Source organism: Triticum urartu, chromosome 7 (assembly GCF_003073215.2).
Source record: "Triticum urartu cultivar G1812 chromosome 7, Tu2.1, whole genome shotgun sequence".
Taxonomy (NCBI): domain Eukaryota; kingdom Viridiplantae; phylum Streptophyta; class Magnoliopsida; order Poales; family Poaceae; genus Triticum; species Triticum urartu.
In genome coordinates this window covers 595,448,371-595,468,510 of record NC_053028.1, presented here as the reverse complement: position 1 = coordinate 595,468,510, position 20,140 = coordinate 595,448,371, and positions in this window count along the sequence as shown.

The window sequence follows — 20,140 nt, the reverse complement described above, 5'->3', positions numbered from 1 at the left end:
TTTTAATAGAGAACCGGAACAAAGCATTAACACATAGTGAATACATGAACTCCTCAAACTACGGTCATCACCGGTAAGTATCCCGATTATTGTCACTTCGGGGTTAACGGATCATAACACATAATAGGTGACTATAGACTTGCAAGATAGGATCAAGAACACTCATATATTGATGAAAACATAATAGGTTCAGATTTGAAATCATGGCACTCGGGCCCTAGTGACAAGCATTAAGCATAGCAAAGTCATAGCAACATCAATCTCATAACATAGTGGACACTAGGCATCAAACACTAACAAAACTAACTCGATTACATGATAGATCCCATCCAACCCATCACCGTCCAGCAAGCCTACGATGGAATTACTCACGCACGGCGGTGAGCATCATGAAATTGGTATGGAGGATGGTTGATGATGACGATGGCGACGGATTCCCCTCTCCGGAGCCCCGAACGGACTCCAGATCAGCCCTGCCGAGAGGTTTTAGGGCTTGGCGGCAGCTCCGTATCGTAAAACACGATGAATCCTTCTCTCTGATTTTTTTCTCCCCGAAAGAAAATATATAGAGTTGGACTTGAGGTCGGAGGAGCTCCAGGGGGCCCACGAGATAGGGGCGTGCCCCCCACCCTTGTGGACAGGTGGTGGGCCCCCTTATCTTCATCTTTTGCAAGGATTTTTATATTTTCTGAATAGATGTTCCGTGAAGTTTCAGGTCATTCCGAGAACTTTTGTTTCTGCACATAAATAACACCATAGCAATTCTGCTGAAAATAGCGTCAGTCCGGGTTAGTTCCATTCAAATCATGCAAGTTAGAGTCCAAAACAAGGGCAAAAGTGTTTGGAAAAGTAGATACGATGGAGACGTATCAGATCACTAGTTGCTTGTGGCTTGGGGCGGGACGTGTTGGAGGATCGGGAGGAGCTGAGGCAGGGGTCTTGACCAGGTATATTTTGAATTGGGGATTGTGGCGGGATGCAACCATTCTAATCTTTGTGATGCGAAGTGCCCCGAAAGGGGGCAATGCGGATGGAAATTTGTTTGGGCCTTTTCCCTTTCCTTCTTTTGTTGGAAATGGTTTTAGCCATTAGGCCATGTCGGAGGTGGGAGGAGGGAGGCGGGCTGCTGCAGTTTATTGGCTAAATTTTTTAATATACTATCCAATCTTAGCCTAGTTTTGCTTCTTGCGCGTGTATAGATATATATGCAGAATGTGTAGTATACATAGTTATTTCTTTTTGGTAAAAATCATGGGTATTCAACTCAATACCCATGATTTGAGCTGGACCTGGCCAAGTAAATTAATATGAGAACATGCCGGAAATAACTCATCCTCCCCCAACTTTTAATTTATATTTTGGCTGATTAGGAGTGCTGAAAGTGACTCTTGGAAACGGATATGGTATGGGAATCTGACTTAGGTTCGGTTTCTGATTCAGGAAAATAAAATGGACGCGGAAAATATCCTACATAGATTCAGGGTTTCTGGCTTGGCAAAATAAATCAGGAGAAGCGTTTCTGTGCTTTTTGGGCACATTAAAGCAAATACTGGCATGGCTAGATTTGATTAGCAGAATTCTTTGTTCTTTTGGGTGACGGGGGCAGTAGCAGACTGGGAGGGTTTAAACTTTGGTTGAGGGCACATATACAAATATAATATGCTTTTGTGGGAATTAACTTTTGCTCCAAAAAGGTATTATGCTACAGGTGACTAGCTTTACATGGATATTATCACTGTAGAAATTAGCTTTGACGGTACAAGCTAATGGCCTAATGGTACATGGGCAATGTAATTTCCTGGTTGTCCTAGGTTTGCGGTTTAGGACCAGCTTGCTTGCACATTCCCATCTTTAGTTTATTCAAGAGCCTCCACCAATTTTATTTTAGTGTAAACATGTTTTTCCACATATTAGTAATCTGTTAATGTTAATCCATCAATTTAATTACATATTATCTTTTTTTATGGTTAAGATGGACAATTCTTCAATTGTCGTGCCATAATAACTTCCATCCATCATATTGATCCGAAAAGATTTCTTGCCCATGGTGAAAATAATGAAAATTATTCATGAAACCTCATATTTTATGTGTTGGTAGTTGGTAAATGTGTTTCACACTGCAGATCATATTTTTGTGTATTTTTTCTTCATGTCAGTTACACATAACAAAATATTACAGCAGGTAACTTTGTTTAATGTTTTCTTGGTTAGGATGGGTTTAGGGTGATGTAATGTATGATCTCATTTGTAGTATATGTCATGTGTGGTCTTGTTACATGAGGAAGTAGTTGAAAGCCAATAATTTATGTGAATTACACTTTACATACATGAGTGAATAATATGTTGTTAATTATTGCAGGGAGGTTAGACTGTAGAAGCCACTTGCCTACAATACTTAAATTCTTCTGCGATGAACAAGAAACAAAAAACATATTCAGGGTAGAGTGTTGACTTGATGGAGGCCAGTGCTCACTTTGATTCTCAGTAAGCAAAATCAATAGGCAAATTCCTCACTAAGGCTGGACTTGGGCAGGATGATCTTAACATGACATCTTTCAAGAAGACGCTTCAAGTGGATTCCAATTAGGATCAGGTTGAAATTCCTACGTACCAATCCATTGTCTAGGAGGAACTAAAAGAAAATGAGCATCATGCAATGGAACTCAAGGAGGGATGGAAAAGAAGTGGTTGTAGTTTAATTATGGATAGTTGGAAGAGTCGATGTGGTAAAATAAGTTTCGTAAGTGCTAAGGTGCATTGCAGCAAAGGTATGTATTTCCTTAGACCGATCGATGTCTCTGGAATCACGGAGGACATGGATGATCTAGTTTTAGTGTTTGCTCATGTGGTTGATGATCTTAGCGCCCACAACATAGTTAAAGTTGTCACAAATGATGTGTCACCACATATGCGAATTGCATGACATTATGTGCAAAAGAAACATGGCCATTCATTCTTCGCCCCACTGTGTGCTGACTTCTGCATCAACCTTCTGCTTGAGAAAATAGCAGCACTGGAACATGCCTTTGAGCCTATAACGAAGGCAAAGGAAGTAACAAGGTTTATATATGGCCATACACTGGCAATGGAAATATAAGGAAGTTATGTCCCGCAGGAGATTCTGAGCAGTTCTCTGAAATTTGCTGCTATGTTCATCACATTAGAGAGGTTAGCTTCTACAAGAGCAAACCTAGTGCACATGTTTAGCTTGCCTGAATGGGATTCTTCTAGTTGGGCTTCTCAAGGTTTGTTCGGGCATATTAGTGGCATAGTGAAGACAAATGACGTGTTTTGTGTCGTGCTGCTGATGTTTTAAAGGTTACAAAACCAATTGTCGATGTGTTGTTTAAACTATAATCTGAGGACTGTCCGGTGGTATCTTGTATGATGCCATGGATACTATAAAAGACATAAAGCACAATCTTGGAGATGAACATCGTCCTTATTGTGATTTAGTTGACAGGATATGGTATTCTTACTTGCACAACCCACTTAATGTTGCTGGTCTTATGCTAAACCCAAGGGTCTTTTACGAAGATCCTTCCCATGATGATCCTGATGTCAGCAGCTGTGTTGAGGCCTCCGCAACTGGAATGGCCAAAGGGCATTATTATCCAAGGAAACTGGAAGCACAAATTGAAGTATATAAAGGAAAATCGGGTACTTTTGGTTCAGATTCAGCAAGTCAGCAAATAATGGAGATACCACAAGGTAAAGTACAACCTATCCCCTCATAGTCAAGTCAAACTTCCCCTCGCATTTCTGTTCACTTAAATTTTCAAAATACTAAGATATCTACTGCGATCATCGATGCTTCATTAATATTATAAGAAGGGAATTAATTCTGAACTTGTCTTGTTTCAAATTGCAGTTGATTGGTGGGTGGCCCATGTTACTGGCACACCTGAGTTGCAAAGCTTTGCAACTCGGGTCTTAAGCCAAACTTTCTTTGGCATTGAAAGGTACAACATCAACTGGCAGGTATCCAAGGAGGTGCATAAGACAAGGCCATGTATAATCCAAGAGCTGTACAGTGGACCGGATTCTACCCACTAGAATAATTGTTTCGCCAGTGTAGTTCCATTCATACGCGGTCTTTCTTGGCGATCAATTTGATAATCCTGGTAGACCGTTGGGGAGTGGTTGGCTCGGGTATCCACCATGTCGAGAAGATATAGTAATTGAAAATTGAGTACATAGATACCACAAATTTCTTGAACAGAATGTGGGCACAAACAATTGTGGTTATTTATGTTGTAACATAATGTTTTTTCCTCGACATTCAGTCATCAGAACAATGGCCGAGAACACATGGAGATACCTTTTCGGCACGCCAAAAATTTCTGTTACCCATATTTTTTGTTTCTAAATTTCACTTGCATCGATTATGTCTATGCATGCATAATCTGGCATATTTTTCTAGAGAAAAATTATTAGTACCGATCATGCTATTATCATCCATGAATTCCTAACTATTTGTGGCTGCATGACCAGTTAAGAGAAGGAAGATCAAGGAATGCAGGTATGCAAGGTTTGCTTACTCTCCGAAGTAGTAATTCTTTTTGTCGGGCTAATATACAAGGATTGACGAAATAGTGAAGTTGCTTTCCTTTGGTGAAAATAGTGATGTTGTGGTCTTTTATTCTTTTGAGGTAAGTGATGATGTTGTCTAATTTTAACTGGCATTCAACATTCAGAAAGTTTAGGTAAGCAAAATATACAACCAAACAAAGCCTAGTCGCAGCTGATTATAATCATGGCTAATTGAAAACTACTTAATGATACTTCCAAACACCGTAGCCCGAGGAGGCCAGGGTTTCCCCCGGTTTTTTGATCTAGCGGCACGGTCCATGATCCTCTTCTGGCCTACCTTTGCTAGTCCACCATCTGGCACCCATCTTGTATCAGCTTCGGTCGGTTCATCCTTGATAGATCCCGCCACATTTCACGGTAAAATTTTCTCCTCTCCATTGTTATCATTGCTCTTTGGAACCTGTGGACAAGAAGGAATGCCAAGTTCTTCAGGAATGGGGTTCGATGGAAGAGAAGGAACTGTGATCCGTAGCCTAGGTCAGGGCTCTGTGCTGAACGAGAGAGGAGCTATTTTGGGGCGTGCCCTAGATTTCCAGATTGGGTTTTCAAAGTTCAAAAAAAACTTTGTAACAACATGAAGCATTTTTTTTACATATAGCTTATAGATTTGATAACAAAATGTAGAGTACTAATTAATCAGTATATTGAATAGTGAGTATATAATTGATCATAACATCACAACTTCCAGAAATATAATAACATAACAGAGTACTAATTATTAAAAACATATCAAGGTGTCAATATCTCATATAGAGAGGATTCAGAATGATAAGAAAACTTACAAGTTGGACAACTTGTCTGTACTTTAGTTTTTATAAACCTGTGATTTTTTCTAGAAATGAGTTTAGGGTTTATAAATGAGTGATGACATCCTTTCAGTGAATGTAACCAAGCAATCTTTTTTTCCCACCCCATCTTGTTTCTTATCTTTTTTTTTGCACAAGTCATCATTGAAGAAAAGGCCTGCAACACTAAGAGTTGCTACCGAGAGAACTGCAATGTACTGTCACTGACTTACTGCAAAACGTAACATCTACCATGAAACATAAGGGATTCAATTCAAATTGTAACATGCTGTCATTGACTCGTTGTTCGTCAGTTCATCGACTGGTGCCTGCCAGCCTAAAGAGCGTGGAGCACTGGTTGCTTCAGGCTTGGGGCAAGGCGTGTTGGAGGACTGGGAGGAGCTGAGGCAGGGGTTTAGACCATTTTTTTAAATTGGGGATTGTGGCGGGACGCAGTCGTTCTAATCTTTGCGATGCAGATGGAAATTTGTTTGGGCTTTTTCCCGTTCCTCCTTTTGTTGGAAACATTTTTGGCCACTAGGCCACGTCAGAGGTGGGAGGAGGGAGGCGGGCTGGTGCAGTTCATTGGCTGAATTTTTGAATACTCTCTAATCTTAGCTCAGTTTTGCTTCTTGCGTACATATCTATGCAGAATGTGTAGTATACATAATTGTTTTTTTGTCAAAATCATGGGTATTCAATTGAATACCCATGACTTGAGCTAGGCCTTCCCAATTAGATTTATATGAGCACATGCCGAAAATAACTCATCCTCCCCCAACTTTTAGGTTTAGGATTTGGCTGATTTGGAGTGCTGCAAGAGACTCTTAGACACAGGTATGTGAATCTGACTCAGGTTCGGTGTCTGATTCAGCAAAATAAATTGGACACGACAAATATCCTACACTGATTCAGGGTTTCTGGTTTGGCAAAATAAATTAGAAGTGTTTCTGTGCTTTTTGGGCACATTAGAGTAAATACTGACATGGCTAGATTTGATTAGCTGAATTCTTTATTCTTTTGGGTGACGTGCATAGTAGAAGACTGGGAGGGCTTAAACTTTCGGTGAGGGAACATATACAAATATAATATGGTTTTATGGGAATTAACTTTTGCTCCAAAAAGGTAAATCTGCTGTAGGTAACTAGCTTTGCAGGGATATTATCACTAGAAATTAGCTTTGGCGGGAAAAGCTAATGGCCTAATGGTACATGGTTTGTTTAATTTCCTGGGTCGCCTGGGTTTGCGGTTTAGGACCAGCTTGCTCGCACATTCCCATCTTTCGTTTATTCAAGAGCCTCCACCAATTGTATTTTAGTGTAAACATATTTTTCCACATATCAGTAATCTGTTAATGTTCATCCTTCAATTTAATTACATATTATCTTTTTTATGGTGAAGTTGGATAATTCTTAAACTGTCGTTCCATAATAACTTCCATCCACCATATTGATCTGAAAAGATTTGTTGCCCGTGGTGAAAATAATAAAAAAATATTCGTCAAAACTCATGTTTTTATCTGTTGGTTGTTGGTAAATGTGTTTCACACTCTATATCACATTTTTGTGTAATCTTTCTTCATGTCAGTTACAAATAACAAAATATTACAACAAGTAACTTTGTTTAATATTTTCTGGGTTAGGATGGGTTCCAGGTAATGTAATGTATGACCTCATTTGTAGTATATGTCATGTGCGGTCTTGTTACATGAGGAAGTAGTTGAAAGCCAATAATTTATGTGAATTACACTTTACATACATGAGTGAATAATATGTTGTTAATTATTGCAGGGAGCTTACATTGCAGAAGCCACTTGCTTACTATATTGAAATCCTTCTGCGATGAACAACAAAAAAACATCTTTAGGGTAGAGTGTTGACTTGATGGAGATAGGTGCTCACTTCAATTCTCAGTAAGCAAAAGCAATAGGCAAATTCATCACTGAGGCTGGACTTGGGCCGGATGTTCGTACTTGGACAGGATGTTCTCAACTTGACATCTTTCAAGAAGATGCTTCAAGTGGGTTCCAATAGGGATCAGGCTGAAATTCCTACATATGAATCCATTCTGTAGGGGAAACTAAAAGAAACTGAGCACCATGCAATGGAACTCATGGCAGAATGGAGAAAAAGTGGTTGAAGTTTAATTATGGATAGTTGGAAGAGTTGATGTGGTAAAAGAAGTTTCATAAGTGCTTTGGTGCATTGCAACAAAGGTATGTACTTCTACAGATCGATCAATATCTCTGTAATCCCTAAGGACACGAATGAGCTAGTTTTAGTGTTTTCTCATGTGGTTGATGATGCTGGCGCCCGCAACATAGTTCAAGTTGTCACAAATGATGTGTCACCACATATGCGAATTGCATGGCATTATGTGCAAAAGAAACAAGGGCATTCATTCTTCGCCCCACTATGTGCTGAGTTCTGCATCAACCTTCTACTTGAGAAAATAGCAGCACTTGAACATGTCAGTGAGGTCATAACAAAGGCAATGGAAATAACAAGGTTTTAATATCACCATACACTACCAATGGAACTGAAAGAAAGTTATGTCCCAGAGGAGATTCTGAGCAGTTCTTATCTGAAATTTGTTGTTGTGTTCATCACATTAGAGAGGTTAGTTTCTGTAAGAGCAAATCTAGTGTAGATGTTTAGCTCACCTGAATGGGATTCTTCTAGTTGGGCTTCTCAAGGTTTGTTCAGGCATATCAGCAGCAAAGTAAAGAGAGATGATGTGTTTTGGTGTGCTGCTGGTGATGTTTTGAAGGTTATAAAACCTATTGTCAATGTGTTGTTTAAACTATAATCTAAGGACTGGGTATCTTGTAACAATATGATGCATTGTTTTTGACATATAGCTTATGGATATGATAACAAATGTAGAGTACTAATTATCAGTATATTGAATAGAGAGTAAAAAGTTGATCATAACATCACAACTTCTAGAAATATAATAACATCACACAGTACTAATTGTTAAAAACATATCAAAGTGTCAACATCTCATATAGAGAGGATTCACAATGATAAGAAAGCTTACAAGTTAGAGGACAACTTTTCTGTACTTCAATTTTTATAAACGTGTAATTTTTTCTAGAAATTAGTTTAGGGTTTATAAATGAATGATGATATTCTTTCAGTGAATGTAACAAAGGAATCATATTTTTCCACCCCCATCTTATTTCTTAGCTTGTTTTTGACACAAGTCATCATTGAAGAAAAGACTCTCAACACTGGAAATTGTTACCAAGAGAATTGCAATGTACTGTCACTGACTTACTGCAAAACGTAAAATCTATGAAATATAGGGGATTCAGTTCAAATTGTAACATACTGGCGCTGACTCGTTGTTCGTCAGTTCATGGATTGGTGCCTGCCATCCTGAAGAGCGTGGAGCACTGGTTTCTTGAGGCTTGGGGGGAGGGGGTTTAGACCAGTTGAGAGTGTGGAGCAGCTGACTCAGGGGTTTAGACCAGTTTTTTTGGAATTGGGTATGTGGCGGGACGTAGTCGTTCCAAGATTTGCGATGCACATTCCTATATTTAGTTTATTCAAGAGCCTCCACCAACTATATTTTAGTGTAAACATGCTCTTCAACATATTAGTAATCTGTTAATGTTCATCTATCAATTTAATTACATATTATCTTTTTATGGTGAAGATGGACAATTCTTCGTACCATAATAACTTCCATCCATCATATTGATCCGGAAAGATTTGTTTCCCATGGAGAAACTAATAAAAATTATTCACGAAAACTCTTGTTTTTATCTATTGGTTGTTGGTAAATGTGTTTCACAGTGTAGATCATATTTTTGTATATTCTTTCTTCATGTCAGTTACACATAAAAAAATATTACAACAAGTAACTTTTTCTGTGTTAGGATTGGTTTAGGGTAATGTAATGTATGATCTCATTTGTAGTATATATTATGTGTGGTCTTGTTACATGAGGAAGCAGATGAAAGCCAGTGATTTATGTGAACTACACTTTACATACATGAGTGAATAATATGTTAATTATTGCAAGGAGGTTATACTGTAGATGCCACTTTCCTACAATGTTAAAATCCTTTTGCGATTAAGAAGAAACAAAAAACATCTTCTGGGTAGAGTGTTATCTTGATGGAGGCAGGTGCTCACTTCAATTCTGAGTAAGCAAAAGCAATAGGCAATTCATCATTGAGGCTGGACTTGGGCAAGATGTTCTCAACTTGACATCTTTCAAGAAGATGCTTCAAGTGGCTTCCAATAGGGATCAGGTTGAAATTCCTCTGTATGAATGCATTTTGTAGGAGGAACTAAAAGAAACTGACCATCGTGCAATGGAAGTCAAGGAAGAATGCAAAATAAGTGGTTGCAGTTTAATTATGGATAATTGGAAGAGTCAATGTGCTTCAAGAAGTTTCGTAAGTGCTTCGGTGCATTGCAGCAAAGGTATGTACTTCCTCAGATCGATTGATGTCTCTGGAATCACGGGGGACATGAATGAGCTAGTTTTAGTTTTTGCTCGTGTGGTTGATGATGCTTGGCGCCCGCAACATAGTTCAAGTTGTCACCATATGTGAATTGCATGGCATTATGTGCAAAAGAAACATGGCCAGTCATTCTTCACCCCACTATGTGGTGACTCCTACATCAACCTTCTACTTCAGAAAATAGAAACACTTGAACATGTTAGTGAGGTCATAACGAGGGCAAAGTAAATAACAAGGTTTATATGTCACCATACACTGCCAATGGAACTGAAAGGATGTTATGTCTCGGAGGAGATTCTGAGCAGTTCTTATCTGAAATTTGTTGTTGTGTTTGTCACATTACCGAATGGTACAACATCAACTGGCAGGTATCCGAGGAGTTGCATAAGACCAGGCCATGTATAATCCAAGAGCTATACCGTGGACTGGAGTATGCCCACTACAATAATTGTTTCGCAAGTTCAGTCTCATTCATACGCGGTCATTCTTGGGGATCAGTTTGATAAACGTGGTAGACATTTGGGGAGTGATTGGCTCGGTTATCCATCGCATCAAGAAGATATAGTAATTTAAAATTTAGTACATAGCTATAGCAAGTTTTATTTCTTGAACAGAATGTGGGCACAAACAATCGTGGTTATTTATGTTGTAACATACTGTTTTTCCTTGACATTCAGTCACCAGAACAATGGCAGAGAACATATAGATATACCTTTTCGGCACCCCAAAAATGTCTTCTACCCATATTTCGTTTGTTTCTAAATATAATTTTCATCAGTTATGTCTGTGCATGCATAATATGGCATAGTTTTCTGGAGAAAAAATATTAGTAACAATCATGCTATTTTCATCCATGAATGCCTAATTGTTTGTGGCTGCATGACCGGTTAAGAGAAGGAAGATAAGGGAATGCAGGGATGCAAGGTTTTCTTGCTCTCTGAAGAAGTAATTTTTTTGGCCAGGCTAAGATACAAGGATTGACGAATAAACGAAGTTGCTTTCCTCTGGCAAAAGGAGTGACGCTGTGGTCTTTTTATCTTTTCAGGTAAGCGATGTTGTAGTCTAATTTTAAGGATATTGAACATTCGGAATTAAGTGTATGCATGAAGCGATTTTGGATGGTGGAACTAGGGATGTGTGCATGCTGGACTTCGTGGAAGTCACACATTCCCTTGAAGTTACTAAAGAGGTTGTGAAAAAAAGTTTAGGTAAGCAAAATAGACAACCAAACTAAGCCGATTGGCAGCAGATTATAATCATGGCTAACGAAATACTTCTTAATGATAGTTTCCAAAGACACTAGCCCAAGGTGGCCATTGTTTCCCCCAGCTTTTAGGTCTAGCGGCATGGTCTGCGATCCCCTCCAGTCGACCTTCGCTAGTCCACCATTTGGTCCCAATCTTGTATCATCTTTGGTCGGTTCATTCTTGACACATCCCGCCATATTTCCCGGTAAAATTTGCTCCTTTGTTCTTATCATTGCTCTTTTGAACCTATGGACAAGAAGGAATGCCAAGTTCTTCAAGAATGGGAATTGATGGAAGAGAAGGAATTGTGATTCGTAGCCTAGGTGAGGGCTTTGCTGAACGAGAGAGCTCTTTTGGGGCGTGCCCTGGATTTCCATATTGGGTATTCCAATTTAAATTAAAAACTTTGTAGCAACATGATGCATTGTTTTTGACACATAGCTTATAGATATGATAACAAAATGTAGATTACTAATTAATCAGTATATTGAATAGAGAGTAAAAAGTTGATCATAACATCACAACTTCTAGAAATATAATTACATCACAGAGTACTAATTGTTAAAAACATATCAAGGTGTCAATATCTCATATAGAAAGGATTTAGAATGATAAGAAAGCTTACAAGTTAGAGGACAACTTTTTTGTACTTCAGTTTTATAAACGTGTGATTTTTCTAGAAATGAGTATAGGGTTTATAAATGAGTGATGATATTCTTTCAGTCAATGTAACCAAGGAATCAATTTTTTTCCACACCCATCTTGTTTCTTGGATGATGGTACTAGGCACGTGGGCGTTCTGGACTTTGTGGATGTCACACATTCCCTTGCTTTTGGCTCTACTAGAGGTAGACTCCAAGTTACTAAAGGGCTTGTAAAAAAGGCTTTCTAGGCAAGCCTGTGTGTAAGCTTTTTGATCTTTGAGAGCATGTTGTTGATCACTTGCTTTTTAGATGTCCTTTTTAACATTTTATCTGCTATTGTGTCAGGGATGTCCTTGGCTCACCCTGTGCACTCTGCCATTTTTTTAGTGTACAAATGTTCCGTTGTAAATATTCCCAAACTGCTTGGTCAATGTTTACCCAAATTGTCGATGCTTTACTTACATTGGAATATTTTGTATAGGTCATGTGGGAATCAATGAGACAATTTTGATCCGCAAGGAAACTCATGTCCATCTATCAATTTAATTAGGTATCCGCCCATTTAAAAGAAATAGCTAACATATACCTTTTAGCCAACTCAGACCAAGTCAATTTGTCAGCAATTAGCATATCAAAGTTAAATTCTTTTGATGAAATGAGGCTCTCAGTGTCCTTCCTTTCATGCATGCGTTTTAATTCTTTGGATTCAATGTTTGGATCTACAAATATCACCACCTTCTATAATAGCTCACCAAAAAGAACCTTAAAGGAGTGCAAGTTAAACCTCGGGAAATACTACACCATTGGACCTCCCAAGTGTATGGCTTCCAAATTATCTTAACCAGCTTCCTTCATACTGGAAGTTTCAACAGAAATAAACACAGACATAATGTGTTCATATTGGATAGACCAGATTCACCATTTGACTGTGATATATACACATTTGTAGGGAAATTCATTGGTGAAGATTAACACCACAATGTTGAATTCTTTTTGACAGTGTTTCTTTCTGATTTGCACAAATTTTTCATGGGTCAACAAATTCATCTTCTAATTTTTGATATGAAGGCACTTCTTTGAGACTAATGATTTCAGCGAAGCGCCCCAAGAACCCCCACTACAATAATATTTCAATGACACTAGTGCATCAACCTACTATACAAAAGGTTTTAACCCCTTTCCGCGAGGCATTTTAAATAGTCGCCTTGCATGTGTGTGTGATATGGGGGTCTTTCCCACGCGACCTAGAAACCGTTGGTGATAGGTCCTCCGGTCACACATGCGGGGTAAAAAGAGCTCGTGTGCGATCGGCGACCCATCGCATACAATTATACAGGTCTAATCGTTTCCGTCCGTATGTACATCCCGCAAAGTGAATCCCAGACAAACATTTTCGTTCGTATGTACACCACACATAGTGAATCCCAACCGTTTTTGTTCGTACGTACATCACACACAATTTTCCCCGTCATATCGTCTCTGATATTGTTTCCATTACAGACGATATTAATAATTTTCAGTGTTCAAGAATTCGTCCGATTAATCTGTTAACAGGTCAGTTAATTGCTACTCGTAGGTGGCCGACTCAAATAACACCTATTTGTTGCATCCACATGCCAGGTCGATTAATTGGCCTGTCAGACCTATTAATCGCTGCTAGCCCATCAACTAGTGGGCAAAGAATGCTCAATTATTTGACCTGTAACCCTTCCTAGCCACCTCCCACTCATAAATAACAAGTTTGGCCCTTCTCTCTCCCCCACCCGATCCTCTCACCCCCCACCCGACCTAGATGGTAGTTGGCCAGGTCCTCATTGGTGTGCCACTGCTTCCCCTCCTCCCCTGCCTATAGCCACTTCTTCTCCTTCCTCTACACTACTACTTCCCCACCTCCCCTACGACCTACCACCTCCTGCAATCGCCGCCTTTCATACGCTCAGGTGGCTGCCGCCACCTCCCCTCTATGTGTCTCCATCATGCGGCTGCCACAACCTCCTCTCTCCCACTACTTCCCTAGGCGGACCTCCTTGAAGCTTCTTCCCCTAGGTGGACCAGAACCAACCCAGTGTCGTCGCCTGTGTATACCATGAGTGCCAATGCCACCGCCCACCGCGGTCTCCTGATGGACACTACCAGGCCCTTGGACCAGCCTGGCCCCTAGCTTCTTTCCCTAGACGGACCACCACGGTCTCCTTTGGACACCTATTGAGTTCAAAATTCCACCGATTAATGGATGATCGATTAATCGAGTTAATAGGACGATTCATCGATTAATCGTTACTCCCAAGCCGAGCGAACATGTACCAGTTAACGATTTCCTCACATTGATAATTTTATCGTTTGCATCATTGAATGCATCACGCACGATGCTTAGAATAAACTGTGTGGCGTAGACTGTCCATCACACACACTTTTTATGTGGAAAACATTTGTGCAAGGTGGCCTAACGCAAATAGTTTTCCATAGGAAGTCGTGTATGATTTTTCAATGATCCAACACATTTACTTCCCGGAAACTATGTGGGTTGTCTAAGGTCATCGCCCACGGTGTTGTTTCAATAACTGTTTACAAAGAAAACCCCAATAAGAAGGCTAATTGTCCTATTATTTTTAATACATTTAGTAATCAAATTGACATTTCATATTAAACACACAATATATTTCATTTTCGTATTATGGAACCAGAATTTCATAATTGAAAACATACATCATAGTACACCATCATATAGCTTCAGCACTCAGTTACACCATATAGGCATATAGCTAGCTACTCCATTACACAATAGCACCAAGTTTCACATGAAAAATCTGAAACATTTGGAAATTAGCCTCATAGATGGTAGATGGACAGATGAATCTCATCTGGAAAACTGCTGAAACGAAAGGCGAATATTGAGCCTTCAATGATGTTGAAGGTCCTTGTAACTTTAACCAGTGTCTATGGATGATTGACCGCCCATCCTTTGTCCTCTTGAGGAAGACTTCGATATTGTACCGTGGGTGTTGTATGAACACCTTCCTCGCCTCTTGACCATACAGGTGGTTTGAGAGGTAATCATTAGTGAACTACTTTGGAAAGGCCTAAAAACAAAATATGCATAAATATCTTCTCTAAATTTTGAAATGGTGCAAAGGAATTAGAAAAACAAGGTACAAGACTTAGTACCATCCTGTAGTTCACTGATGTCTTCTTCATTGCGTAGAAAAAGATCTTGTTGTTTTTCATTGCTAGTTTCTTTATCCTAACAATCTTTCTAAGTTTCTCGACTTGACTGATATTCATGGACATCTCATATCGCCATATGCAAAATGGGTCGAACAGTGGGTCAACAGGACCTACATGTGCTAGACCAAATTGTTAAAAACCTAAATATTAGAATGGTTCCCACAATTGCACAATAATGTGCTATTAGACAAAGGACAATGCACGTACATACCTTGATAGTAAACCTCGGTGCCTCCCATTGTTTCCCTACACACATAAGGTAGTTATTGATCAGGTTAAGTGAGGGTCGGCATACTATCTGTAAAATATGTTGTTGAAAAGTAACCACATTGCAGATTCAGAAGATTAATTTGAGCTACATGGAAAAGCCATCTATCCAAACAAAGCATGCTTAAGAATTAGGAAATATAGCAATTGTATATGTTTCTCATGTATTTAGTACAACCAAATTTGATTTATTTCTCGCATGCATAACAATGCAAAATTGTACCCACAACAATTGAACGTCGCTTAACCAACATGCTTAACCGACATAGCTAGCTAGCTAAACATAGGTCCTTATAGTGAGCTAAAAAGACAAGCTACTCCTCATCTCAGAGATATCGATGTCGATGGGCTCCTTAGACTTGGTAGAGGGCGAGGCCTCCACATCGTGGGTGCCCTCCTCGTAGTGGTCAGTCGCATAACCAGCTCCGGGCACCAACCTATTGGCTTGGAGTTTAGGTAAGCACGGACACGCTGAGAAAACACCTCGTAGTCTTCGTCAAAGGCACCGATGGTGGCCTCAAGAAAACACCATGAACTGTCTTTTAAAGCAGCCAACCGTGTGGTGGCATCCGTGCGCGAGGTGTCAACGGTGGGCTTGACGATGAGGTGCTCCTCCAAGATCTAGGGGTCGACACGCATGGCATCCATCACGACGTCATCCATGCGTGCGGCCGCGATTTTCTTCTCCGCTGGCAAATGCTTCTTGAGCTCCTGACTATACTGCATGCACCATGGCTTACAGCGGCGCTTATCTAGAGGATGGGTCAGTGATTTGGGTGGAATGTGTCGCATCGGCAGTCGGGGCATGTGGGATGTAGAAGGATGAAGAGGGCGGGGGTCGGGTGTGGATTACCTGACTAGATCCATGTCCCTATCTTTGACCGGCGATGATTGAATAGTGAAATGATATTTGGGGAGCTAGTGTGCTTGATGCACCGGCTGTGGACTATAGCCGAGAAACCTTCTCGCGTAAGCCATATACTATGACGGTGCTCCAAGATATTTTGTACTGCATCTCACATGGTTGGTGATAATAAACTTTGTGTGATGTACTTGATTTTTCGTCTTGATTTGAAATAAAAAATGGGGTCACAGTGACAAAGGACGGTGTTTAATTATAGACTTTTGTGTGTAGTGAACATGCAACTATAGGAGTGCGTCAAAAAAATTGGAATTATTCGGAGTTTGTTTGGACACATTTATACATTAATTAAGTTTTCTAGTCATTTAAGGTGCATAATTCAAAAATTAAACTACATGCACATGCTCTGGTGCACCAAAAAGGGTTGTAAAATCATATATGTGTCCATGGGTGGATGCTTAGGTCCCATGCAAGAAATGAGAATGAATTTCAAACACCTTGGCATCGTGGCTCGCTCGCAAACATTGAGAATACTTGGTTTTGAAATTCTAATAAATCCAAAACTCGTCTGAAATACATGAAACTTGGCACGTTATGATGGAATGGCACCAACATGTTGTGATAAAAAAATTGTTCCATTTGGGGAAGGTTTTGGTACAAGCTTCTCACAAACCAGAACCACCTCATGACTCTGGTAGGGAATGTGTCACCTTTGTGGACTAAACGATATTCATTGCCTCTTCTTACTTTCAATTTTTTGTAGAGGCAACATAGACCAACAGGAGGGTGGTGTTAAAATTTGGAATTATTCGGGGTTCGTTTGAACATTTTTATACATTAACTAAGTTTTCTAGGCATTTTATGTGAATAATTCAAATTTGAACTGCATGCACATGCTCTGGTGCAACAAAATGGGTTGAAAAATCCTATATGTGTCCTTGGGTACATACTTAGGTCCCATGCAAGAAATGGAAATGAGTTTCAAACACCTCGGCATCGTGGCTCGGCTGCAAACATTGAGATACTTGGTTTTTTAAATTCTAGTAAACCCAAAACTCATTTCAAATTCATGAAACTTGGCATGCTATCATGGAATAACACCAACATGCCGTGGTAAATTTTTTGTCCTATCTGAGGAAGATTTTGGTATACGCTCCTCACAAACCAAAGTTTCTCACAAGAAACCTCGTGGTTCCGGTAGAGAACGTGACACTTTTGTGGACGGAAGGACATTCGTTATCTCTTCTTGCCTGGAATATTTCCTAGAGCCAACATAGACCAATAGGAGTGTCGTGTTAAATTTTGGAATTATTCAGGGTTCGTTTGGACATTTTTGTACATTAACTGAGTTTTCTAGGCATTTTATGTGCATAATTCAAATTTTAACTATAGGCACATGCTCCAGTGCACCAAAATGGGTTGAAAAATGATATTTGTGTCCTTGGGTGCATGCTTATGTCCCATGCAAGAAATGATAATGAATTTGAAACACCTCGGCATCGTGGCTCGGACGCAAACATTACGATACTTGGTTTTTAAATTTTAGTAAATCCAAAATTCGCTAAAATTCATGAAACTTGTCATGCTATCATGAAATGGTACCAACATGTTGTGGTATTTTTTGTGTCCAATTTAAGATGAGGCACGTGAATTAACAACCAACAAAGGCATTTTGAAACAAATAGCTGCCACATTATCATCTCAAATGTTTGTATAATTTAAATCGTGGGTGTTCTACTAACCATTCACATGACACCATGCTTCACACTTTTACTGGCTAGGAGGTGTCGTGCGGGCAACTGCTTGAGTAGACAGGAGGCGTGCGAGCGCAGTCCACTGCGCAGGCTGACCAAGAGGCATGCAAGCAGTCCTTCGCTGCGTTGGCTCACCGGGAAGCTTGCGAGTTGTACGTTGCGTAGGCTCACTGGGAAGCGAGCCTTTTGACTTCCATCGCCGCCTGCCTCGCTCCCAACCTCTCCATTAATGGCGCCCAAGCTGCTGTTAAATACAAGTGGCCTTACTCTTCGCGTCCCATTCCCCTCTCGCACACCTCCACCAACGCCATGGCGCAGAAGGATCATCTGCCACTAGTCTTCCAGTTTGGTGAAGTCGACTCCGAGTAGGAGGAGATACAAAATAGGGAGGAATGGAGCCTCATGGACATGACCCTGAATGAGCTGGCCACGGCGGATGCTGCTCCCGTGCCCACGCCAGCGACCATCCCTGTGGCATTGACGAGCTGGTTACCGAGCATCATCGCAACGGTGGAAGCCATGGGCGTCAGCGAGATCCCCGCAGACCCGCGCGAGCTCGTGTACAAGCCAGCACCAACGCCGCCGCATGTGCCCGTGCACACCCCTACACCCACCACGATGCCAGTCCCCATGCACGCCCCCCTCAGCGTCATGGGACACCACCGTCGACCGCTACCTCGCAGCGCCGCGGGTCGCCGTCCTCCCGCGGCCCACCAATCGATCACACGACGACAGGGTCTTTAATTTCCAAGTCAAGAACATTCTGGGTTGGCTTGAAGACTTGAACAACGCTGTCCCGGAGGACAACAATGACAATGACGATGCAGCACGCCGCCTCCGCTGCCGCCGCAATTAGTTTTTTCAGGTTTAATATTGTATCTCGATCGTATGAATGCAAAGTCACAATGTGACTGAATGAAACCTATGGTTTGAACAAACTTGCATTTTTCTCTCTGTATGTACATACTTATCAAAGGAAAAAAATAAAAAACATCATTGTTTTTAAATTTAAAACACTCATCGCACACTTTTTAGATAGAACACCCGTATGCAAAGCGAGAGCTATGGTCCTTCCCCAGCAAGCCAAGGGAAAATTTGTCGCACGGGATTTGTGCATCTCTTCATCGCAAACGTTTTAGATAGAACACTCGTATGCAAAGAGAGAGCTATGGTCCTTCCCAAGTAAGCGAAGGGAAATTTTTCTGCCCATGATTTCTGCATCTCTTCATCACAAACAGTTCAGATTGAACACCATATGCAAAGCGAGAGCTATGGTTCCTTTGCCACTAAGCCAGGAGAAAATCTGACGCGCAGAATTTGTACATCCCTTCATCGCAAATGATTTTATGATGACTCATGTGTAACCACGTACAGACAATTTGGTAAGATTTACATCTATCATTGTCGGTGTCAAAACTGGCGGATATCGGGTAGGGGGTCCCGAACTGTCCGTCTAAGGCGGATGGTAATAGGAGGTAGGGGACACGATGTTTACCCAGGTTCGGGCCCTCTTGATGGAGGTAATACCCTATGTCCTGCTTGATTGTTCTTGGTGATATGAGTATTACAAGAGTTGATCTACCACGATATCGTAGAGGCTAAACCCTAGAAGCTAGCCTATGGTATGATTGTATGTTGTCCTGCGGACTAAACCCTCCGGTTTATATAGACACCGAAGGGGGCTAGGGTTACACAAGCTCGGTTACAAGGGAGGAGATATACATATCCGTATTGCCTAGCTTGCCTTCCACGCCAAGTAGAGTCCCATCCGGACATAGGACGAAGTCTTCAATCTTGTATCTTCATAGTCCAACAGTCCGGCCAAAGGATATAGTCCGGCTGTCCGGAGACCCCCTAATCCAGGACTCCCTCAGTAGCCCCTGAACCATGCTTCAATGACGACGAGTCCGGCACGCAGTATTGTCTTCGGCATTGCAAGGTGGGTTCCTCCTCCGAATACTCCATGGAAGATTTTGAACACAAGGATAGTGTTCGGTTCTGCAAAACAAGTTCCACATACCACCATAGAGAGAATAATATTTCCACAAATCTAATCTGCTGGCACGTTTTGCCAACATGACATCACGCCATTGCCCGTTCATCATTCGAACCGTTTTTCTCAACCAGCACCGCACATATCGCGAGGCGGTTTTCTTGACATGTCTTGTCAAAGCAGAGATCTTGTTCCCCTCATTACGGTATTCTCATCAATACGGACGTGGGTAACCCAACCGTGCCATCAATTACGGCGCTTGGGGAATATGCGATTTTACTAGGAAAGTG